The sequence below is a fragment of the Canis lupus genome, chromosome 34 (genome assembly GCF_011100685.1).
Source record: "Canis lupus familiaris isolate Mischka breed German Shepherd chromosome 34, alternate assembly UU_Cfam_GSD_1.0, whole genome shotgun sequence".
In the NCBI taxonomy this organism is placed as follows: domain Eukaryota; kingdom Metazoa; phylum Chordata; class Mammalia; order Carnivora; family Canidae; genus Canis; species Canis lupus.
This window is the reverse complement of record NC_049255.1, coordinates 31,701,288-31,727,775: the sequence shown is the minus strand read 5'-3', so window position 1 is coordinate 31,727,775 and position 26,488 is coordinate 31,701,288. Positions and strand designations below refer to the sequence as shown.

Sequence of the window (26,488 nt, the reverse complement as noted above, 5' to 3'; positions counted from 1 at the left end):
ATGACTTGAATTTGCCCAGATCCTCATTCAGACTTCTTATTTCTAAGTGTCCTAAAGTGGCTTATTTATTTTCTTACAAACAAATGTATTTTTTGACCTTTCTCTTATACATACGTATAAGGACACCATATGATAGTTAAAAGCACTGAACTCTAGAACCAAACTTCCTATTCAAATTTCATCACCCACTTATATCTGAGTGACTCAGGCAACTCAGTTTTTCTCTTTCTACTTCAATTTTGCTATCAAAATGTGAATAATAATAAAACTTTTGACTTCATAATAGTATTTTCATTATTAACTGAGTTAATCTATTAATTTAGAAAAGGGTCTAATATATAGAATTACAAATAGAGTTATTTTTTATCATAAAATCTCTCATTCTCTTTGCATTCGGGAAGTGGTGGAACTGAGTATTCCTGATTTATGGTTTCCTCCTTACATACTCTGAAAACTTTTGTTGAGTGCCTAGAACGTTTCAAACACTCAGTTAACCTCATCTCAACTTTCTCAGTCTTTTGCCTTAAAGCTGATCTTACAGTGAAATTAGCATCAGTTTTGGAGCTAAGGATACCTCAGATTATTTTTAGCTTACTTATTAACATACAACCTCAAGAATATTATTTTATATTTTTGTTGTAGTTACCTTGACTATATAAGACCATTGTGCCTTGTTGCGTAATTTTTATAAACACTGAGTCAAATAACAGAAAAATGTTTTACTCAGATCCTGGCTGTTGCTTCTTCTCTTTAGTTATCTCCTGGCAAAAGCCTATGTGCTACTGACACCCAATAATAACAAAAAGAATGTTCTTAGTCTTGTTTGATTAAGGAAAACTCTGTCCATTTTTCAAAAGTTTCTAAATATCTAGGATCGCAAAACACCCATGACATATCTATAATTAAAGGCTGTTTTACCCAACAACAGCAGGAAGAAACCACCATACAGGTTATATCATTTGTTGTAACACAGTCAAATAAAATAGATGGACTGGTTATTTCCTCAGCAACTGTATGGAATTTAAATGGAATATAGCCATAGTACTACATGTAGAGCTCATTTTCTCATTGGTGAGAGGGGAAGCAGGGCTACAATAATTATAAACAGTAAAGGAGATGTGAAAGTGGTATGTGTCTGCTTAGTACTACCATAAGTGGATGTAAAACTAAGATACCAATTTAACATCATAAGTGTTACTTTGCTTACTAATGACAATTAGATACAGGCTTTAAACTATACCATCATGTTCACTCACATAGCAGCTAAATAGTGATAAGATGTTAGAGGAGTCATGAATTGAAGAAGAATACGTCTAACTGAAAATAACTTCAACAGTCTTACAAGGATGTCAGATGAGTGAAATCTGAAGTGTAACACAGGGACCTACATAGACTGTATACAACATTATTTCATAGAAGCAATTTTAACACAATACCTTTAATCCTCCTCAAATGTTTTATTGGAGAAGGAACAGTGTTTTTTTCTTTTTTTATAATAAATTTATTTTTTATTGGTGTTCAATTTGCCAACATACAGAATAACACCCAGTGCTCATCCCGTCAAGTGCCCCCCTCGTGCCCACCACCCATTCACCCCCACTCCCTGCCCTCCTCCCCTTCCACCACCCCTAGTTCATTTTCCAGAGTTAGGAGTCTTTATGTTCTGTCTCCCTTTCTGATATTTCCCACACGTCATCTCCCTTCCCTTATATTCCCTTTCACTATTACTTATATTCCCCAAATGAATGAGAACATATAATGTTTGTCCTTCTCCGATTGACTTATTTCACTCAGCATAATACCCTCCAGTTCCATCCACGTTGAAGCAAATGGTGGGTATTTGTCATTTCTAATAGCTGAGTAATATTCCATTGTATACATAAACCACATCTTCTTTATCCATCATCTTTCGATGGACACCGAGGCTCCTTCCACAGTTTGGCTATCGTGGCCATTGCTGCTAGAAACATCGGGGTGCAGGTGTCCTGGCGTTTCATTGCATCTGTATCTTTGGGGTAAATCCCCAACAGTGCAATTACTGGGTCGTAGGGCAGATCTATTTTTAACTCTTTGAGGAACCTCCACACAGTTTTCCAGAGTGGCTGCACCAGTTCACATTCCCACCAACAGTGCAAGAGGGTTCCCTTTTCTCCACATCCTCTCCAACATTTGTGGTTTCCTGCCTTGTTAATTTTTCCCATTCTCACTGGTGTGAGGTGGTATCTCATTGTGGTTTTGATTTGTATTTCCCTAATGGCAAGTGATGCAGAGCATTTTCTCATGTGCATGTTGGCCATGTCTATGTCTTCTTCTGTGAGATTTCTCTTCATGTCTTTTGCCCATTTCATGATTGGATTGTTTGTTTCTTCGCTGTTGAGTTTAATAAGTTCTTTATAGATCTTGGAAACTAGCCCTTTATCTGATACGTCATTTGCAAATACCTTCTCCCATTCTGTAGGTTGTCTTTTAGTTTTGTTGACTGTATCCTTTGCTGTGCAAAAGCTTCTTATCTTGATGAAGTCCCAATAGTTCATTTTTGCTTTTGTTTCTTTTGCCTTCATGGGTATATCTTGCAAGAAGTTACTGTGGCCGAGTTCAAAAAGGGTGTTGCCTGTGTTCTCCTCTAGGATTTTGATGGAATCTTGTCTCATATTTAGATCTTTCATCCATTTTGAGTTTATTTTTGTGTATGGTGCAAGAGAGTGGTCTAGTTTCATTCTTCTGCATGTGGATGTCCAATTTCCCAGCACCATTTATTGAAGAGACTGTCTTTCTTCCAATGGATAGTCTTTCCTCCTTTATTGAATATTAGTTGACCATAAAGTTCAGGGTCCACTTCTGGGTTCTCTATTCTGTTCAATTTATCTATGTGTCTGTTTTTGTGCCAGTACCACACTGTCTTGATGACCACAGCTTTGTAGTACAACCTGAAATCTGGCATTGTGATGCCCCAGATATGGTTTTCTTTTTTAAAATTCCCCTGGCTATTCAGGGTCTTTTCTGATGCCACACAAATCTTAAAATAATTTGTTCTCTCTGAAGAAAGTCCATGGTATTTTGATAGGGACTGCATTAAATGTGTAAATTGCCCTGGGTAACATTGACATTTTCACAATATTAATTCTGCCAATCCATGAGCTTGGAATATTTTTCCATCTCTTTGTGTCTTCCTCAGTTTCTTTCAGAAGTGTTCTATAGTTTTTAGGGTATAGATCCTTGACCTCTTTGGTTAGGTTTATTCCTAGGTATCTTATGCTTTTGGGTGCAATTGTAAATGGGATTGACTCCTTAATTTCTCTTTCTTCAGTCTCATTGTTAGTGTATAGAAATGCCACTGATTTCTGGGCATTGATACTGTATCCTGCCACACTGCCAAATTGCTGTATGAGTTCTAGCAATCTTGGGGTGGAGGCTTTTGGGTTTTCTATGTAGAGTATCATGTCATTCGGTGAAGAAGGTGACTTCTTCTTTGCCAATTTGAATGCCTTTAATGTCTTTTTGTTGTCTGATTGCTGAGGCTAGGACTTCCAGTGCTATGTTGAACAGCAGTGGTGAGAGTGGACATCCCTGTCTTGTTCCTGATCTTAGGGGAAAGGCTCCCAGTGCTTCCCCATTGAGAATGATATTTGCTGTGGGCTTTTCATAGATGGCTTTTAAGATGTCGAGGAATGTTCCCTCTATCCCTACACTCTGAAGAGTTTTGATCAGGAATGGATGCTGTATTTTGTCAAATCCTTTCTCTGCATCTAATGAGAGGATCATATGGTTTTTGGTTTTTCTCATACTGATATGATGAATCACATTGATTGTTTTACGAGTTTTGAACCAGCCTTGTGTCCCGGGAATAAATCCTACTTGGTCATGGTAGAACAGATCAACAAAACCAGGAGTTGGTTCTTTGAAAGAATTAATAAGATAGGTAAACCATTATCCAGCCTTATTAAAAAGAAGTGAGAAGATTCAAATTAATAAAATCATGAAAAAAAATCATGAATGAGAAAGGAGAGATCACTACCAACACCAAGGAAATACAAACGATTTTAAAAACATATTATGAACAGTTATACGCCAATAAATTAGGCAATCTAGAAGAAATGGACACATTTCTGGAAAGCCACAAACTACCAAAACTGGAACAGGAAGAAATAGAAAACCTGAAGAGGCCAATAACCAGGGAGGAAATTGAAGTAGTCATCAAAAACCGCTCAAGACACAAAAGTCCAGGGCCAGATGGCTTCCCAGGAGAATTCTATCAAACGTTTAAGGAAGAAACCATACCTATTCTACTAACGCTGTTTGGAAAGATAGAAAAAGATGGAGTACTTCCAAACTCGTTCTATGAGGCCAGCATCACCTTAATTTCAAAACCAAGGACCCCACCAAAAAGGAGAATTACAGACCAATATCCCTGATGAACATGGATGCAAAAATTCTCAGCAAGATACTAGCCAATAGGATCCAATAGTACATTAAGAAAATTATTCACCATGACCAAGTAGGAACAGTTTTTACCTACATATGTTTCAAAGCTCACATGTACTACAACTAGGATTACATTATATTTCACCCTTTCATTGTTTATGTATGCCTATATTTGCTACAACAGGTTTAAATATCATTTTTAAATATTAAGGGTTATTTATAAATTTTAATTAGAGGATATATATGTATATGTGCTATATATGTGTGAATAATCTGCAACAAGATGCTTAAAGCAATTTTTGTTTTATTATTTTGTTGTTTTAAGGATATAAGCATTTATAATTAACATATAATTTATTAATTCATAAAATTTTATAATTTTATATATATATGCATATATATTCAGGATATACACATATATATTCAGGAAACAGAATTAATGTTATTTACCACTTTCTGTTTTTACTCAATCTAGAAAACTGTAAGCCAATAAGACATTTAATAGGTAATCTTTCAATTATATAAAAAATGGTGAGGGTGCATATTTCTTCTTGAGTATTTCTAAAAGAATATTATGCTAGAGAATTAAGGGTTTTCAGCCACCAAGCCGAAATTTATCTCATTTTTAGAGAGTAAGGGGGCTTATGAGCATGGATTGGCTGAAAACAGAGGATGGGGAGACTGTTACAAGACAGAAATTTGATTTCAGCAGTTTAATTAGTGCAAGAAAATTCTTTAACCATCTGGAAGATATAAAAACAGGAATCATTTTTTTCCTAACGTACCATCTTACAGTGAAACCTTACCTTAAACACACTTTCCAAACTCCATTTTTACTCCATAAAATATGACTGAAAACAAGATTTTTTAAAAAAGAAAAAAAAATTAAATCCGAAGTAGCCAGAAGGAAATAAATAATCCAGGTAAGAGTAGAAATCAGTAAAATAGAAAATAGAAAACTATACACAAGGAAGCCAAAATCTTTAGAAACTATCAGTAAAATTAATAAAATTTTAGCCATATAAATCAGATGAAATAGAGTGAAGACATAGATTATTATTATTAGGAATAAAAGTTGGGACATCATTATGTTTATATGCACAGAAAAGGCTGAAAGGGAAATATTGTGAAAAACTTTAAACAATGAGTTTAACATCTTAGGTGAAATACATGATTGTTTTTTGAAAGTTATGAACCACCAAAACTCACTCCATAAGGGATTTATGACCTGAATAGCTCTACATCTAACATAAAAAGTTAACTTTTTTGAAAAAAAATCTTAAATGAAAATTTTAGACAATAGTAAGAGACTTTTTCAAATTTTAAGAAGAAATAATACCATGTTTCTTTGTAGTCCTCCAGATAGTAGAACATGACAAAAGTCAGCATTGCCCTGACAACAAAAACAAACACATTCCAGAAAACAAATACTGGAGACAGGCATCCCTCTGGAACACAAACATAAAGTTTTCAATAACATTTTATAAAGAGACAGTATAACATAATCAAGTATGATTTATCCCAGGAATGAAATGTTGGCTCAACATTAGAAAGTGAATTTTAAATACTAATACATTTTTAAAAATGAAAAATCAGCTCCTCTAGTCCATTTTCCCTTCATTACTAAAACCAGTTCAAAACTCCCCTTCTTGAGGCAGCAGCGTTCCCTGCTTTGCCTTACCTGCTAATACTCTTTTAGATTCAGCCCTGGAGTGCTCAGAGTTACCATCTATTTTCTCTGATAGCTCATATTGCACTGAAGCTACAGTTGGGTACACTGTGACCCCACTTGTCTCTGCCTGGAATTCACCATGGCCTGGGAGCTGGACCTGGGCTTTTATTCTCACTCTGCCTCCAGTGGTTCATTCAACCTGTCTGAACTCCATCTCCTCTGGAGGGGTTTCGAAACTCTGGTGTTTCTTCACCTCTTCCCTATGGCCCATGGGAACAAAATCACACAGAGTAATGGAACTTGGACTTAAACATCATGTTCGAGGTATACCTGGTAGGGTCAATTCCCAGCACTTCATCATCCCCCATCATCCCATCATTCCTTACCTCTGTCCAAGGAAAAGCAGCATTCACATCCAAGTGGCCATACCCCTGGGCTATGAAGCCATGGACCACTATACCTTTGACCTCTTTGACAATGAGAGTGTATGCAACCCTGTGGTTTATGCCAAGGTGAAGATGATTCTCATCAGTGAGAATGACTACTGGCCGTCATAAGCCATCCCTTGTACAATGTCAGCTTGTGTAAGAATGTCATTTTGGGGTCCTCTGGGCTGACAGTTCTGGAGTTCTGTAACTCATGTGAAAATCTGTGAGCCTGCTTTGTTCTCTTTGCCTTTGCTGTGTGCTGGTTTTTCCATATCACTTTTGAGAGCCTTTGTTTTCTCATCTTGAAAATAGGCATGTAACCTCCAGGCTGCTGTCAAAGTGTGAATGCTGGATGTGAAAGCATCCCTTGGGCAACCCCTACCCACCCCCATCTCCCAGTCTCCCACAGGGTCCTTCCAGAGCTCCTAGCAGGTAGCAAGTTTTGTGGCCACACCCACCACCCTGTTGAGGCCTGACCTGGCTTCCCTTGCCCTGCCATTTCCTGAGGTCAACCTGATCTTTCTACCTCCTTTGTTCCAGGAGTTGCTGAAGTTATAGTTGCCTGCTCAGACTCTGAAATTCCTTCTTCCTGACCTTGCAGAAAATGAAAAACCATATAATCATCTTTAATAGGTGTGGAAAACAACATTTGAAAAAATTTAATACCCGTATATTTCAAAAACTCTCAAAAGACTTAGAATATAAGGCAACTTTTTCAACCTGGTAAATAGTGTCAACATTTAACCTAGAGCTCACATCATATTCATTGGTAAAGTTCTGTCTTCCCCCTTAGATCTGGAGTAAGATCTTCTTTCTTACCACTCCTATTCAAGATCATATTGAATGTTCTAGTCAGTATAATAATAAAGCAAGGAAAAGAAAAATAATGTTGAAAATCTTAGGGAATCTACAGGAATTTTGTAGAAGTAATAGTTGAGTTTAGCATGGCAATATTTAAGACAAGTGCGCGCACGCGCACACACACACACTACACTATACTGGCAACAAACAACTAGATATTGAAATTGAAAAGTCATAGGGATGCCCAAGTGGCTCAGTAATTGATCAGCATCTGTCTTCGGCTCAAGGTATGATCCCGGGTCCAGGACTCAATACCTCACTCCCTGCGAGGAGCCTGCTTCTCCCTCTGCCTATGTTTCTGCCTCTCTCTGTGTCTCATGAATAAATCTTTTAAAAAATCGAAAATTCATGTTAACGATCACCAAAATATGAAACATTTAAGTATAATTTAACAAAACATTACAAGACCTATACCCTGAACACAATAAGATACTAATGACAAAAATTAATGAAGATAGTAATAAATAGAGATATAAGCACAGAAGGACACCATTTTGTTATAAATATATTATCTATTCAATCAAGACAATTCTATGATTCTATAAGAATGAAACTGATTCATCTAAAATGTATATTAAAATGCATGAAATTGATAACAAACAAAACAGTCACAAAAAATAAGAACACACTATAAAGCTGTAGTACACTTATTATATACACTTACTATGCAGTATATACTATATACTATATGTATACATTATATATATACTTACTATGCACTATATACTATATATAGTACAATACTATATAAACTTAGTAAAGTTACTGTAAAGCTGTAGTAATGAAGACTTAAATTTGTAATAAAGGTATGCATATAGATCAGGGAAACAAAATAAAGAGATCCACACACATATGTTAAACTGATTTTGGACATATATATGACAAGGAGAGTCAATAGTTAAAAGATAATTTTTAAACATATGGTGTTAGATAACTGATGCCCACATGTAAAGGGTAAAGAAACTTCTACCTTTACCTCCCATAGATGCAACAAAGAAAAATAACTCCTAACCTAAAATAAGAACTAAAACTAGAGCTTTTTCGCAGTGGGTTTGCCACCAGAACGCAGGTGTCGTGAAAACCACCGCTAAACCTAAACCAAGATGGGAAAGGAGAAGACTCACATCAACATCGTCGTCATTGGACACGTAGATTCGGGCAAGTCTACCACTACTGGCCATCTGATCTACAAATGTGGTGGGATCGACAAAAGAACTATCGAAAAATTTGAGAAGGAGGCTGCTGAGATGGGAAAAGGCTCCTTCAAGTATGCCTGGGTCTTGGATAAACTGAAAGCTGAACGTGAACGTGGTATCACCATTGATATCTCCCTGTGGAAATTCGAGACCAGCAAGTATTATGTGACCATCATTGATGCCCCAGGACACAGAGACTTTATCAAAAACATGATTACAGGTACATCTCAGGCTGACTGTGCTGTCCTGATTGTTGCTGCTGGTGTTGGTGAATTTGAAGCAGGTATCTCCAAGAATGGGCAGACCCGTGAGCATGCCCTTCTGGCTTACACACTGGGTGTAAAACAACTAATTGTTGGTGTTAACAAAATGGATTCCACTGAACCACCCTACAGCCAGAAGAGATACGAGGAAATCATTAAGGAAGTCAGCACCTACATTAAGAAAATTGGCTACAACCCTGACACAGTAGCATTTGTGCCAATTTCTGGTTGGAATGGTGACAACATGCTGGAGCCAAGTGCTAACATGCCTTGGTTCAAGGGATGGAAAGTCACCCGTAAAGATGGGAATGCCAGCGGAACCACACTGCTTGAAGCCCTGGATTGCATTCTGCCACCAACTCATCCAACTGATAAGCCCTTGCGTCTGCCTCTCCAAGACGTCTACAAAATTGGTGGTATTGGTACTGTCCCAGTGGGTCGAGTGGAGACTGGTGTTCTTAAGCCTGGTATGGTGGTCACCGTTGCTCCAGTCAATGTTACAACTGAAGTAAAGTCTGTTGAAATGCACCATGAAGCTTTGAGTGAGGCTCTTCCTGGGGACAATTTGGGCTTCGATGTCAAGAACGTATCTGTCAAAGATGTTCGTCGTGGCAGTGTGGCTGGTGACAGCAAAAATGACCCACCAATGGAAGCAGCTGGCTTCACAGCTCAGGTGATTATCCTGAACCATCCAGGCCAAATCAGTGCTAGATATGCACCTGTGCTGGATTGTCACACAGCTCACATTGCTTGCAAGTTTGCTGAGCTGAAGGAAAAGATAGATCGTCGTTCTGGAAAGAAGCTGGAAGATGGTCCCAAGTTCTTGAAATCTGGGGATGCTGCCATTGTTGATATGGTTCCTGGCAAACCTATGTGTGTTGAGAGCTTCTCTGACTATCCTCCTCTGGGCCGTTTTGCTGTTCATGACATGAGACAGACGGTTGCTGTGGGTGTCATCAAAGCAGTGGACAAGAAGGCAGCTGGAGCTGGCAAACTCACCAAGTTTGCCCAGAAAGCTCAGAAGGCTAAATGAATATTATCCCCAATACCTGCCAACCCCAGTCTTAATCAGTGGTAGAAGAATGGTCTCAGAACTGTTTGTGTCAATTGGCCATTTAAGTTTAATAGTAAAAGACTGGTTAATGATAACAATGCGTCGTAAAACCTTCAGAAGGAAAGGAGAATGTTTTGTGGACCATTTTTTTTGTGTGTGTGTGCGTGTGTGGCAGTTTTAAGTTATTAGTTTTTAAAATCAGTACTTTTTAATGGAAACAACTTGACCAAAAATCTGTCACAGAATTTTGAGACCCATTAAAATAAAAGTTTAATGAGAAAAAAAAAAGAACTAAAACTAGAAAGCTCAGAGAAAACTCTGTGTGACCTAGCAAAGATTTCTAAGACTAAATGAAAAAATGTACAAACTATTTTAAAAAAGAAGAAATTAGACTTCTAAAACATTGAACACTTATGCTTCCAAAGGATGAGCTTAAGAAAATTGATTGGCAAGCCATAACTGGCAGGAATTACAAAGCATGATTCTGAGGAAGAGATGAGTCCAGAATATATGACGAATCCCTACAACTAAATACTGGAAGAAAAATAGTCCTCAAAAACTTGAACAAATGTTTTGATGGGTATTTAATCCAAGAAAATATAGGAATGGAAAGTTCGTAATTGCAAACATATTCCATATCCACAGGCATTGAATCGGAATAGGAAATAAATACCCCTATCCATCCTCTAGATGGGCTAGAAGTAAAGAGATAGTCACAAACAAGTATTGGCGAGGATGTGGAACAAAAAGAACTCTCTTACATTGGTGGTTGAAATAAAATTGCTTTGGATACTTTGGAAAGGATTTTGGCAAATTTGTTTTTCTTGCAATTACCACACAGCCTAGCAATTACATTTCTGAATATTAATGAAAAAACAAAAACAGTATCCACACAAAGAATTATACTTTAATGTTTATAGTAACCCTATTCTTAACAGGAAAAAAACCTCTGAAAATAATCCAAATAGTTAGAGCAATTGTATCCACAAAATAGAATACTACTCAACAATGTAAAGAAACAAACTGTTGATAAATACAACAACATGGAGGGACACTAAATCTTTACACTAAGTGACAAAAGCCAAACACAAAAACCTACCTACTATATGTTTCCACTTATATGAATATTCTAGAAGAGGCAGTGGTTATAACAGTTGTTGCTAAGGGGCCCCAGGTGGGAGATAGGGTAGAAGCATGATTGCACATGAATACCAAGGAACTTTTAAGTGATAGAAATGTTCTGAGATGCCTGGGTGGCTCAGTTGGTTAAGCGACGAACTATTGATTTCAGCTCAAGTCATGATCTCAGGGTTGTGAGATCAAGCCTGGCTCGGGCTCCATGCTCACTGGGGAGTCTGCTCGAGATTCTCTTTCTGTCTCCCTCTGCACCCCCCCCCCCCCCATTGCATACATGCACACGCTTTCTCAAAATAAATGAATAAATCTTAAAAATATAAAAATCAAACAGAACGTAATGTAGAAATGTGCCATGTCATGATTGTGGGGGCATTTACATGACCATATACATTTCTCAGAACTCATCTAACTGTAAAATTAAAATTGGAAAATTTTATTTTATATAAATTATGTTTCATTATAGGTTATTTTTAAAAGTATTAAGTTCCACAAGTTCTTTGCTTATTACATATCTACAACATTAGGGTAGCATAACAATGGAATATGTGTACATAAGTAGAGATGCATATGTATTCCCAACAAAAACGATTGGTAAAAATCTGCCTTTTGTCCTGCTTTTCCTCACTTTAGGGAAACACTTCTTTAAAGTATTAGTTATTTCTTCCCTTCCAGTGCTACTCTCTGAGTCTTTCTTACTTTGTGTAAAAGCAACTCCTCAGCTCTCCATGCTTGAGAAAATTTGAGACCTTTTCTTCCACAAAAAAATAGTATCTTTCTTATATGCATTTAACTAAAAATTGAGTGTCCACTATATGCTAGATCATTAATTGAGCAGTCTCATATACTTTTTTTCTTAATCTTAATAATATTCTCTGAGGCACATTTTGTTATTTCCAGATAAGGGCAGTGATAGTCAAAGTGAAGAATCTAAAGAGATTCATTGATACCCCAGTGTTACCAGTTCATAAGCGGAGAGATTATTCCCTGTCACCTCAGATCCTCTGAGAGTCTGTTTTCTAATATAAATGCTTAGGGTTTCATGATTAATTGGAGGTTAATGTCCCAAGTTACCTGGCTCCATTTTTAAGAATGCTTTTCAGTGATTAAAGAGAGTAGAACATTTGAAATGTCAGAAAATATGCTTGTCTCCCATCTAAAATAGGTTTTAGCAAGTGGCCTTTAATTAACTTCCAAATAATACAACATAGCTAGCTCTAGCTACCTAGCTGATGGGGTCTTAAATGCTCACATAGCATAGAAATGGGAAATCCTAATTTCTTTATATTAATTAGCCTTATAGTTATGTAAAAGGGCCACTTGACATACAGAGAATTAAATAACAAGAAAATCAGCTTCCCAGATACTGGAAAAAATGGCCTCAAATAAAATGTATTCATGTAAAATAATTAAGCACTTAGGTATAGTATACCTCAGCACTCAGTGAGTCACCTTTTTTTTCTTTCTTGGCATCTGTGGTTAATATGTCAACATTATTGGCTACCGAAGTTAAAATTAACAAAATAGGAATGTTAAGAGCAATTTTTGAAATGCTTTAATTGTTAATGTTTTAAAAATGGTTATGACTTTAGAGTTCAAGGTATATAATGCATTTTTCAACATAGCCATAATCAGGGTAGTAAAAAGTGAAATATATATATATATATATATATATATATATATACACACACACATATATATATATTTGTGTAGATTCTGAGCAAATAGAATCTTCTATTTTTAATTATGAATATGCCAAAGTTCTTTGTGTTTACATTGCTCATGGCAATTTCCTATATATTTGCTCCCAGTTTGCAAAAGAATATGCAAAATTAAAACTGCATTTTTTTTTTTTACTTTAGAGAGATGCACCAACAAATTCTCTCTCCAGAATATGTGGGTCTCAAGTGAAGACATATGTCATAATATCTCTGAAACTTCTCACATAGAAAATTTAAAAAATATTGCTGCCCCCTAATAATTTACCCTTGTATTAACTGCTCTTTAGGTTTGGTGTACTTCTCCACCTCTTCTATTCACACTGGCATTACATCTACATCCTTCTTTGGAATATGATAGAAAATTATTTTCAGAGCCTTCATAATGAACAAGAAAACAATTTCTGTCAACTAGTTTATAATACTTTTCCAGTCACTTCATCAAAAATGCTTGTGTTTCTGAATATATGTATTCAATTACTTTTTTTAAATTGAAATAATATTTTAAATAATTTTGATTCAAAGCAGATAAATGGAAAAGATGGATTGTGATGTTGAAAAGTTACTAGGACAATCAAAAGGTCAGAATAAAATGAAAACAATGTTTTACAATATATAAGCAGCAAAAGAAGTGGTTTTATTTAGGTTATTAAAATTTATTTTACTCCAATGCAATTAAACTATATTTCATTCTTTATTTTCGGACACTCCATATATCTTGTGTAGTGTAGTCTTAAATTTAATATGCTGACCCTGAAGAAAGACTACCTGGGAAATTTCCCAGTTTAAACTACTCTTGCTGTATTTGCTTTCTTTTGTCTCTTCAGAAAGCAGAGGCAAAGGCAACCAACCTGCATTAGATGCTTCCATTTCATGAAATCAAGAGATCTATTCTTCATCAGATGTTCGAAATTTAGGAAACTGTCAAAACTTAACAAAGCCTGCTAGCTAAAGGAATAATTTCATCATTTTGTTTTTCCTTTAAGAATCACACCAGAGTCATTTATTTCCATTTTACATCTGACGTTGCATCAATCAAGAATGTTCCCTGTGTTTCCTTCTCTTATGAAGCTAAATGTACAAATAAGTAAACCCTCAAATTATATAGACTTCATGGTAATGCCCAGCAACCCATTTTTCTTATGTAATTCCAACTTGCAGTAACAGCTTCTTAAAACAGGAATATTTTATCTTAGATATGTAGATGGCCACGGACTCACCATGTGGCCTTACTATACTCGTTTACATGCTCCTAATTTTTAATACTTCAAATAGAGTGTGCAGGGATAAAAAATTTTTGTTACTATTTTATATTTACTTGCTTACATTTTTCATTTGTTGGTGCTAAAATAGCTTCTGAAATTTTCTTCAAATTGACCTTATATGCATGGTTTTGTGCACATGCATATTGTGTGTCTGTGTGTTTGTGTGTGAGACAGAATGATAGAGAAAGAGAGAGAGCAAAGAGAGAAAGAGATGGGAAGGGAATGGAAAGGAAGGGCAGGGCAGAGACCCAAATTTAGGACTTAATTCTATAAGAGTTATCCTCTGCAAATCACAATTAGAAGATAATACATGAAAATAGAACCTAGAGAACATGGTATATTATTTTGTCAGTGACAGTGTTTTTGTACTAGTTCATAATATTTTCTCCCTCTTTCCTTTTCCCTAATGTTCTGTTTTGTTAGCTAATTATGAAAGGGACAAAATTGGAAAAATAGCAACACTGGAAATATAGTTAATGGACTAGTTCACATTAATTACTACTGTAGGATTTCTGCAGATATTATTTCTCAAAGAATCATTTAAAAGGTGGCAATTTGGCATTGTGTCAGCTACATAATTCTTTCTGAAAAATGCCAACAGAAACCCAATATAACAAAAAAAATAACAAATTTCAACTGTATTTCTGACCATAATGTTAATTTTTCTGTAAGAGAAAATAATAGAGCTGGGAGAAATCCAAGTCATTATCTTGTCCAACACTTTCATTGCAACAATGAAGTGAGTCAGGGGAACTTAAGGCAATGCTACTTAAGAGCATACTTAAGGAGGCTTTAACATGGGCAGTTTTAGGCTTTTCTCCCTTTCTGCTGCCCTCCTTATTCTTCACTTGAGGTCGGGAATAGGTTGATTTTGTAAACTTTGTTATTTTATTCACATTAAGTTAATTGTGGGTCTGGTAAATGAATCAAAATTAAAAGTGGGGGAAAATATGTCAATAAATTGCCATTAGTAATTTCCTTTAATACTGAATACTGATTATATGACCCAATTATATTATTTTTAAAGGAGTAAAACATTCTGATTAAATCAATAGCAAAGATTACAAGTATCAGGTTAGGTGTAAAATAAAACCAATGGCAAAGCAGAATTCCTGGATTAGTTCTACAATGACTATAGTCAAATGAAACTTTAGAAATACACATGGAATTTAGAAAATCCTTATTTGAATAGAAAACACAAGAGTAAATCATTGTATGTAAATAGGAACATCTGCTTCTAACAGTGAAATTTTAAAAATTTAAAATTTAAAAATAGATACTTCATATCAAAATCTTAATTTTGCCTTCTTACAAACAAATGAGTGAGATCTAGACATTCCAGGCCAGCATTCTCCGACAGCATCAGCCAGCTGGGTCCAAATGGCAGCAGTCCTCCCTCGGATTGGGCATGTGCACTCCAGTTCATTATGTGCTCTATCCTGTTGGCCTCATGCATCATATCACCTGCCTGGCTTTTGTAAGCCCTTGAGTCTGAGACCCTGGAGGTCTAACAACTGAGGCACTGATGATGAGCTTAATTCAGTTCCAAAAAATATCAGCTGTGAGCAAGGTACTTTCATAGTTACTGGTGATACAAAGAAGAAGGCATGATCCCTGAACCCAAGGAACTCATAGATCACTGTTTCCAGTGAGATCAACTGGTAATTATAATACTTTACAACATCTTCATTGAAAAGGTATAGAGGTGGTAAAGACCAAAGTGATTAAATTCACCTTACAGCTTCTTGAGATGGTACTTAGTTAACTGATATTCAGTGTTTCTTCTTTTCTAATGTATGCATTTAAGAGTATAAATTTCCCTCCAAGCATGGTGTTAACTCTATTTCACAAGTTTCAACATGTACTTTTGTTATAACTAATTTTAAAACTCTTTCTAATTCCCATCTATGTGATTTCTCCTTTGACCTGTGGGTTATTTAAAAGTGTATTTCTTAATTTCCAAACATATGAAATGTTCTAATTATTATTATAGGTTGCTCTCTACCTTAATAATCTTATAGCAAACATATTCTAAATGATTTTAGTTCTTTGAAATTTGTTGAGACTTGCTTTATGGACTAGCATGTGGCCAGATTTGTAAATGTCAATGTGAGTTTGAAGAGAATATGTGTTCTTCAGTTGTTGAATGCAGTGTTCCACCCATTAGGTCAAGTTTGCTGATCCTCGGGGTACAGGATGGTTCAGTTGGTTAAGCGTCTGCCTTTGGCTCAGTTCGCAATCTCAAGGTTGTGGGATCAAGCTCCATATGGGGCTCCCTGCTCAGCAAGGAGTCTGCTTCTCCCTCTCCTTCTGCCCCTCCTCCCTCCCTCATTCTCTCTCTCTCTCTCTCTCAAATAATAAAATCTTTTTAAAAAAAGTTTGCTGATCATGTCATTCAGATATTCTACATCTTCACTGATTTCTAAAATCTACTTTTTATTAAGGATTTTATTTATTTATTCATGAGAGAGAGGCAGAGACACAGGCTCTCACACACAGAGGGAGAAGCAGGCTCCCTGCAGGGAGCCCGATGCAGGACTCAATCCCAGGACCCCAAGATCACAATCTGAGCCAAAGGCAGATGCTCAACCGCTGAGCCACCCAGAATCCCTCTAAAATCTACTTATCCTATCATTTACTGAGAGAGGTATGTAAAATATCTTGTCATATCTTGTCATAATTGTGGATATGTCTGTTTCTCTTCGTAAGTGGTTTTGTAAGTCCTTATGTATTTTTTATTAAGATATAACATCCGTAAAGTACATAATCTTAAATAAATAGGTATTTCTGATAGCAGAAGGAAAAATTTTGGAATCATTTTAAACATGACAAAAATCTGTCTGAACAGAGATAACTTTAAAATGCAAAGTCAAAAAATGCAGTCAATATACTTCAATTAAAGATAAATAAAAAATTTAAAAGTCAACTGTACTTCAGTTAAATATACAAATAAGTGAAAATTAAATAGAATCAAATAAAAATTTTTAAAAATGCACATATTACATCTTAACATATTTTATTAATCACTGGATAGTAAAGAGATTATTGAAAATCTTATTTTCCTTTATTAAAAGTATGACTAAAGCAAGCAAAAAAGTTAGAAGTTGTATCTATAATACAGAGCCAGTTCATGAAATTCAGGCTGTTGGAAAATTTCTCAGCTTCTAAATGAATCACAGTTTTTTTCACTCTTCTTAGTTTGTTGCATAGGCATAATTTACTTAGGATGGAATTCTTGAATTCAGTTTCATTATCATAAAAGTTTTTCATCTATATAAGTGATAAAATCAACTAGGATACCCTCCTCTCAACCTCATTTCTTTTATATCTGTTCAGGGGAATATGACCTGCTTATTGTGGTATTCATAGACAAGGGAAATATACTAATTAAATTGGATATTCATCACCTGCTAATTTATATTAAAAGGTAAAACCACCATGGTATGTCAGATGCTAACAGTCTCCATCAAAATCTCATGTGAAAAATGACAGTCTCTAGCAAAGCAAAAAACATATAGCATGATAAGAATAGGGGCACGTGGATGGTTCAGTCAGTTGAGCATTGGACTCTTGGTTTTCAGCTTGGGTCATAATCTCGTGGATTGAGCCCCACATCAAGGTTCAGCACCAAGTCTGCTTGAAAGTCTCATTTCCTCCCCCTTTGCTGCTCCTCCTCCTCCTCCTCTCTCTCTCTCAAATATATAAATAAAATATTTTTAAAAAGAGAAGAATAGTTGCTTGTCACTCATTTACCCTCAGCCCCATGCTCTAGAGATGGGGTAACATAGTAGATTTATATATATTATTACTTTCTCCTAACCATTACACTTTCAGAAGAGGCGCTGGAAACTTCACAGTTATTTTTTGAAACATTGACTCCTCCTTTGAACTATTACTAGTGTCTGCATTACACACTTTTTCTCTATTTAGATATAAATTATTTTTGTTATACTCGCATAATTTGCTTTCCTTAAAACTCAAATTCTGTAACATGAAAACAAAGAAAAACCATTTGCAACCGTTCTGTTGCAGCTAGCTATATAACTTTGAGCAAGAATATAACTTCAAAATGATCTCATGTCAATCCCTCACCTAAAGCAAAGGTCAAGTCTGAGTCTATTCAAATTCAAATTATTTAAGTATTTGAGGACTGAAATAATGACCATTTCTACATTATTGATATCTTCCCCCTAGATGGCTGAATAGGCCTTCAGAATAAGTGTCCTATGGTGTCATTATGTAGTCTTATTGACATGGTTTTAATACAAATCAACCTCTTAAGTTCAAAATCTTTTCCTTCGTTTGACAGAGATATTTTCTTCAAAAAGAGAGAGCAGGAATTTAATATTTAAATCTATATCACAATTATCTTTAAAGAAATAAAAAATGCTATCAACTTCATAGGTTTTATGTAATAAATTAAGCCACCTGACACAAATCATTAAAGGAGTATATTATACAATGCAAAGAGTTTTAAACATTAACTAATTGTCTCATACTACATAGATGTAGTCTAGTAGCTACTGTCTAAAATCAGGGACAGATGCATAATCTAACCTAGATTACCCACATATTCTCTCTGAAATTTGAAATGTAGGGTGTCCCCACAAAACCATTTTCTATATACCAAGAACCAAATCAGAGAGAACTCTTAGAAGACAGCTGCAGTTGTCCAAGCAATAGATTTGAGTGTATTTTATTGCTATTTTTAACTTAGAGAAAGGGGGGAAAATGGCACATGGAATAGGGTAAATCCAAATGTTAGAGGGTTAGAGTCCACTGCAGCTCACTAATTTTGTAATGACTTCAAGTTTTTTAATCCCTCCTGACGGTTTCCAATCAGATGTTCTTGAAGCTTCCATGAAGTTTTAACTTTCTATAATATTATGATTTATTCCTATAGCACATTTTAAAATGGTAATACGAGATGAAAATCTCTTGAGACTGTGTGTTTATTTTAAAATTTCAGTTACAAAATTCTCTCTGGAATATGTCCCATTCAGTACTGTATTTGGCATGCTGTGATGTTTGTAGAAAAAAAGATACTTGAAAATTATTTGCATTTCCTTCAAATGACACGTATGTATGTAATTATGACATGCATATGTAAAATAAGACATGACGATAGAAAATAAAGGTATGTGTCAACTTCAACTTGAATTTTGTAAACAGTTCATTATTAGAGTATACTTGTTTATATTTTCCATTTGGTTTTAAATGCCTAGTTGTTGAAGCATCCATGACGTTTACCTTGTAGTTTTGTGTGTGTCGGAAATGGCGATGTGGAGGAGGTATGTGCAGAGAGAGAGACTAGATTTGGAAACTAAAAAGGAAAATGTTTTTTTTCCCCAATTTTTCTTGTTTTAATTGCTAGGTCAAGATCCCAGGAAGAGTGTTTCTCAGTAAGAATGTAAGGTGCAAGGCAGACTAAAGTATTGCATATTGAAGGGTTTTAAATAGTGCATGCCCTCAAGGACTGAGGATTCAAGCCAGTAGACCTGCTAAACTTAAAGTCACAGGGTAAGACTGACATCTTTTTGAATTATCTGAATCTGGTGGGACAGAATTTTAGTTGGCTATTTTATTATGTCACACTTAACTTCTTTTTATTGATTAAATTTTAATTGACTACTTAATATTTTGTGTAGGTGAACATTTATGTGTTTTGTTGACATACTGATAGGATTACAGAGTGAAAGTTAAGCATTTTACGTGCCATTGTAAAGAAAAGGAGCATTATGTAACTTATTTCATATCCAAACATGTACGGTATGTAAGACCAGTCAAATCACCAAAAAACATCAATCTATTAGGGGCAAGAAGATTCTTGGAATTTCCTAATTAGAATATTTTACCCTTTAGAAATAATTCAGCTTATTTCTGGAATATATATCCAGAACCTTGAAATGCCCAATTAATCAAAAAGTTTTTAGATCATGAGTTGACCAAATTTATATGGTAATCAGAGAAGTTTCTTGTGTATAGAAAATTCACGGGATGCCTGAGTGGCTCATCGGTTGAGCGTCTGCCTTCAGCTCAGGTTGTGATCCCAGGTCAGGGGATCAAGTTCCACATCAGGCTCCCTATGAGGAGCATGCTTCTCTTTCTTTCTATGTCTCTGCCTCTTGCTGTGTCTCTCATGAATAAATAAATAAATAAATAAATATTTTTTTAAAAAAAGAAAAAAATTCACGTGGAGGTTGTGAAGTAATAAGGCTTTAATGACAACATATGTTTTAGTACAAAATATAATTTAGACCACTTCTGACGATGTGTTTTGCATCAATGCTATCAGGAATCTAATGGAAAATACAGATGACTGGGCCCCTGTCCTAAGTAAGTGAATCACAAACTTTCTGTCTGTAAAAATGAAGATAATTAATAGTGTTATCTAGTAAGAATATTGTACAAATTATGCAACTAATTCACCTGCTATTTAGAAATCTCTAAATAACAATGGGCTGTATTGTTGGATATGTATGTGTGTAGTTCTCTTTTAAAACTGGGATTTTCTGGGATCCCTGGGTGGCGCAGCGGTTTGGCGCCTGTCTTTGGCCCAGGGCGCGATCCTGGAGACCCGGGATTGAATCCCACGTCGGGCTCCCGGTGCATGGGGCCTGCTCCTCCCTCTGCCTGTGTCTCTGCCTCTCTCTCTCTCTGTGTGTGTGTGACTATCATAAATAAATAAAAATTTAAATAAATAAATAAAACTGTGATTTTCTTTCATTATTATTATTTTCTTTACATTTCTTTCATTGTGGTTATTATAACTGTTATTATTCATTATTATTCACTAGTTGCTGTTATTAATTCTGGCATACTCCAAAATTTGAAAATCGTGTATTTACCTATTTTCTATTATGCCCTAATAATAAAATAACAAGGAAAATAATACTCTAGAACCAGCAATAGTTTTAATATACATATTATATATATATTGAGGTTTTCTAAGCTACTCCATGTCATTGATAGATGATCCCAAACCAAAAATGGATACTCTCTGCAGTATGATGCATTTGTTTTGCATTTAGCAGAAGGCTGTTGGTCATTCTGGAAATTTCATTTACAGACTGAGACTTTAAAACTACAGTGTGGTTTTTCTTGGTTTGTATTTTTATCTACCCCTGAAAATGACTAGAAATGAAATGGAACATGAATTCCAGAATTTGCTAAAATGCTATATTGAAAATTTCTCTCAGGGTTTGCATTTTTAATGTTCAATGCAAAAATTACTCATTATTTTCATTCTCATATGACAAGTTAAATTATGTTTCATTTCACTATTTTATAGAACAGTATTTTTTCTCATAAAATCTCTAGGACGTACAGCCAAGAATAGCTTGATGAAAATGATTTCTCTTACTTTTCTTCTTAAAAACATTCTTCATCTGGCATCTCTAAATAGCAAATTGCTATATGCATTATACATTTTTGTCTTAAACTGACAATTCGGTATTTGGCAGTGTTTGTATTAATGTAAAGTGCTTAAGATGTTGTTCCTAAAACCTGTAAGTTAATAATTATAAATTATATGTTATAATTATAAATCAGTAATTATTCAATAAATAGAGTAAGAATAATTTTAGTTGAAGACAGAAATCTCTAAATAATGGACTGAATTATTGGATATGTATGTATGCAGTCCTCTTTTAAAACTGGAATTTGGACTTAGTGTAAGCCCTTAAATTGTTAACCACCAGCTCCTGACCGTAAAATTGTATTAAAGAATTATGATCAGTGCAACACAGCCACAAACTCTTCGATAGTGTTCAATATGAATGTCCTTCTGTTATCCTTCCATCATTCTAAAAAAATAAAAATATTTACTGAGGACGCTTATTATCACCAAATAAACTACTTTACACTTCCTTTAAATTACAAAGTGAGACTCATGCATTATAGAAGAAATTAGAGTATAGACATTTTTATATGACTGCCAAATTTCACAAATCTTAGAAATGACTGGGATCCTGCTTAGGTTAACTGACTCTAACGCCCTCAATTTTTCTATATCTTTTTATCTCATCTTCCTTGTCGATATTCTTTACCAGTCCTAATTGAGGTTTGGTACTGTAATTTGACTTAATTCTTACAAAGGTAGCTGATAGACAATATAACATAAAAAAAACAAGACCTTTCCTCATTTTTAGACAAAATTCTACTTCTTTCTCCCACCTTCTGCTTTTGCATTTAATCTGAAAACACCCATTAAGCAAACAGCCAAAGTTCTCCTATTCTTATTCCCTCTTTATACATCTTTCAGTGCTCATCAAGTCTTGTCATCTCTTTTGACATATCTGTTTTGGAAGTTTCTCCCAGACTGCTCATCATTGATTCTTTCCCCTACTCCCTGCCATTTACAATGAACACACCAATATCAATTAGTGTAGAGCTGCTTGTTATTTTTTGACCTTTAAAAAGGCCAAATCCTTCCATTTATTTGTTTCAACTGTGTACTTGACAATATTGTTTTTCTAATGGAGGGTCATGAGTTGATTCCGATTTGATAACTCAGACTTTTTCCTCTCAATTTTGTAACTTAATGAATTTTTGACAATTCCAATTTATTGACTATGTGCATATACCTTGACCTTGAAATCCTTCCACAACCATTTGTAATGTTATAGTTGAATATAGTCAAACTTGAAAATTATATTGAAAGCCATCGCATCTGCCCAGTTTTTACTCAAAACACTGCACCCTCTTTCTTCCCTCTCACATTATCATACCTTCTCATATCTTCTGCATAGGTTGCTATTCACTATCTTCATCCTTAAGCTAGCATTAAATCTTCATTTTATTTAACATTTTCTTTTGACTTCCCCTTCTACCACCATCCAGAGTAGTCTTCTTTTAAAGGGTATACATCTTCCTTTTCGCATATGATTATAACTTAATCATGGGAATATTTCATCATACTCAGGAATTCCAGCCATACTCAAAGGGCATGAAGTTATCCAAGAGCAGGTGTTGGGGATCATTCTTAGAATTTGGTCTACCATACACAATTTACAACCAATATCTTGAAAAGTGGTGTTAATCTTCACCTTCAATCCTGTTCCATTCTTTTCTCGGTTAAGTTGGTAATGCTATCATCATAGCTACCAAAGGCAGAATTGGAGGAATAAGCCCTATTTCCTCACTGTCTTCTGATTTTGAACCATCATTCAGCACGTTCTACACACTTACTAGGTATTTCTTAAATCTATCCTCATTGTTATTGCTATGTCATTCATTTTATACCTTGTAATTTATCGATCAATCATCTTTTATTATTCCAACATATCTTTACATTACTGCCAGAATAAATACCAAGATAAAAAAATTGAGCATGGCACACTTCTACCATAAGTCACATAATGCAATAATTTTTAGTGGTAGTGGAGCAAGTGGCATATTAGAGTAGACTTGGGATATTTTTCCAAATGCTTCCACCTCTTCACCTCCTCTTTTCATTCTTATATTCTGACCCAAGCTTGGATTGATAATCTGTTTGAGAATGACTGCTTAGTCGTTCTTATTTTTCATTTAAAAATAATGAAATTCGAATTTTACAGATCTGTAATGGAGCCTCCATTATCTAATCCTTTTCCCTAGCTTGATTTTCTATTCCTCAGCATCTGATATTTCACCCTTTAAAGATACTTACCCCACTTATCTCATTATATATAAATTTAGTATTACTACTCACAATGTTTACTTTCTTAGAATTTCTTGACCCTCTTCTTATTTTGTCAGATTACTATTCAGTTCGGGGTAGTTACTTCACATACCAACTTTTCTAAGTTGATATTCATGATTTCTTTTTCCACTTGTTCTCCATAGAGCAAATTAGTTCCCTCCTGTCTACAATTTTCATTTTAGTTGTGTATTTGTCTAGCTCTTACAACTTTGATTTGCATTTCTATTTATATGTCTTTGTGGTATACTAACTCTAAGGTATCCTCCAATTATTACTACTCCCTGGTGTTCATGATTTTGTGTAATCCTCTTTCCCTGGATATGTACAGAACTTGTGACTTGCTTCTAATCAATAGTCTATGGCAGGGACGCTTGGTGGCTCAGCAGTTAAGTGTCTGCCTTTAGCTCAGGGCATGGTCCTAGGGTCCAGGATCAAGTCCCGCATCAGGCTCCTTGTGGGAAGCCTGCTTCTTCCTCTGCCTGTGTCTCTGCTAATCTCTCTCTCTCTCTCTCTCTCTCTCTCTCTCATGAATAAATAAATAAAATCTTTAAAAAATAGTCTCTGGCAAAGGTGATGGGATATCACTCTCATGATTGTATTATATAAGACTCCATCTTGTGATAGTAAGATTGCTTTAGAGATTTTCCTTGCTGGATTAATGAAATATGTGGCCATATTGAGAAAGCATCATGAGGCAACAAAATGTGGAAGTCCACTAGGAACAGCAGACAGCCTCCAGAAGCTGAGGATGGCTTCAAGATACTGAGAGCAGCTTCTAGCAGGTACATTAGAACAAACAGTAAGTCAGAGCTCTCAGTCTCATAATCTCAAGGAAATAAATCTTTCCACCACTTGAGTAAACTTGGAAACAGATTCTTCACTAGTAGACCTGAAGATTAAAACATGCTGATTGATGCCTTCATCTCCTCCTTTTTAGATCCTGAGAAGAGGACTCTTCTAAACTATGTTCAGATCTTAAACTGCTGAAACTGTGAGATAATAAATACGTGATTCTGTGCTGTTAAAAGTTTGGTACTGCACAAAAACAGACACATAGATCAGTGGAACAGAATAGAGAATCCAGAAGTGGACCCTGAACTTTATGGGCAAATAATATTCGATAAAGGAGGAAAGACTATCCATTGGAAGAAAGACAGTCTCTTCAATAAATGGTGCTGGGAAAATTGGACATCCACATGCAGAAGAATGAAACTAGACCACTCTCTTTCACCATACACAAAGATAAACTCAAAATGGATGAAAGATCTAAATGTGAGACAAGATTCCATCAAAATCCTAGAGAAGAACACAGGCAACACCCTTTTTGAACTCGGCCATAGTAACTTCTTGCAAGATACATCCACGAAGGCAAAAGAAACAAAAGCAAAAATGAACTATTGGGACTTCATCAAGATAAGAAGCTTTTGCACAGCAAAGGATACAGTCAACAAAACTCAAAGACAACCTACAGAATGGGAGAAGATATTTGCAAATGACATATCAGATAAAGGGCTAGTTTCCAAGATCTATAAAGAACTTCTTAAACTCAACACCAAAGAAACAAACAATCCAATCATGAAATGGGCAAAAGACATGAACAGAAATCTCACAGAGGAAGACATAGACATGGCCAACATGCATATGAGAAAATGCTCTGCATCACTTGCCATTAGGGAAATACAAATCAAAACTACAATGAGATACCACCTCACACCAGTGAGAATGGGGAAAATTAACAAGGCAGGAAACCACAAATGTTGGAGAGGATGCGGAGAAAAGGGAACCCTCTTACACTGTTGGTGGGAATGTGAACTGGTGCAGCCACTCTGGAAAACTGTGTGGAGGTTCCTCAAAGAGGTAAAAATAGACCTGCCCTACGACCCAGCAATTGCACTGTTGGGGATTTACCCCAAAGATACAAATGCAATGAAACGCCGGGACACCTGCACCCCGATGTTTATAGCAGCAATGGCCACGATAGCCAAACTGTGGAAGGAGCCTCGGTGTCCAACGAAAGATGAATGGATAAAGAAGATGTGGTTTATGTATACAATGGAATATTACTCAGCTATTAGAAATGACAAATACCCACCATTTGCTTCAACGTGGATGGAACTGGAGGGTATTATGCTGAGTGAAGTAAGTCAGTCGGAGAAGGACAAACATTATATGTTCTCATTCATTTGGGGAATATAAATAATAGTGAAAGGGAATATAAAGGAAGGGAGAAGAAATGTGTGGGAAATATCAGAAAGGGAGACAGAACGTAAAGACTGCTAACTCTGGGAAACGAACTAGGGGTGGTAGAAGGGGAGGAGGGCGGGGGGTGGGAGTGAATGGGTGACGGGCACTGGGGGTTATTCTGTATGTTAGTAAATTGAACACCAATAAAAAATAAATTAAAAAAAATAAAAATTAAAAAAAATAAAAAATATTAAAAAAAAAAAGTTTGGTGATTTGTTATACAGCAATAGAAAGCTAATGTATTCTTCAGTGCTGGATATTGGCTTCCTCAAGAGCAGATTGTGCCTTAGCCATTCTGTTCACCCTGTAGTAGAGTCTGATACAGAGTAAATGCTTCAAGAAGATTTGTTGAAGGATTTTAGTTATACAGAAGGCATAAATTATGTGGCTCCAGGCCTTAGGTAGTCATTAATTTCTAGAGATATAATATAGGCACTAGCATCTCTTCTGCTTTTTTCCTTTTTAAGTCCAACTGATCCACCCACCCAGAACTTCATGTCAATTAAATCCAAAGAGCCCTGAACCTGTACCTCAATGACCTTTTTTTTT

At 35.5% G+C, this 26,488-nt stretch overlaps 1 long non-coding RNA gene across 4 annotated transcripts in view; it reads left to right on the top strand.

Moving 5' to 3' along the window:
• The window catches only part of LOC102156799, a 46,759-nt gene that overhangs the window by 14,415 nt on the left and 5,856 nt on the right, over nucleotides 1–26,488 (top strand). For 3 of the 4 annotated variants that reach the window (XR_005383952.1, XR_005383955.1, XR_005383953.1), the window contains one exon: nucleotides 19,388–19,533. This is a non-coding gene — a long non-coding RNA (uncharacterized LOC102156799). Of the gene's footprint in view, nucleotides 1–19,387; nucleotides 19,534–20,308; nucleotides 20,350–26,488 lie in introns of all 4 variants that reach the window. The other variant, XR_005383954.1, reaches the window with a different exon arrangement.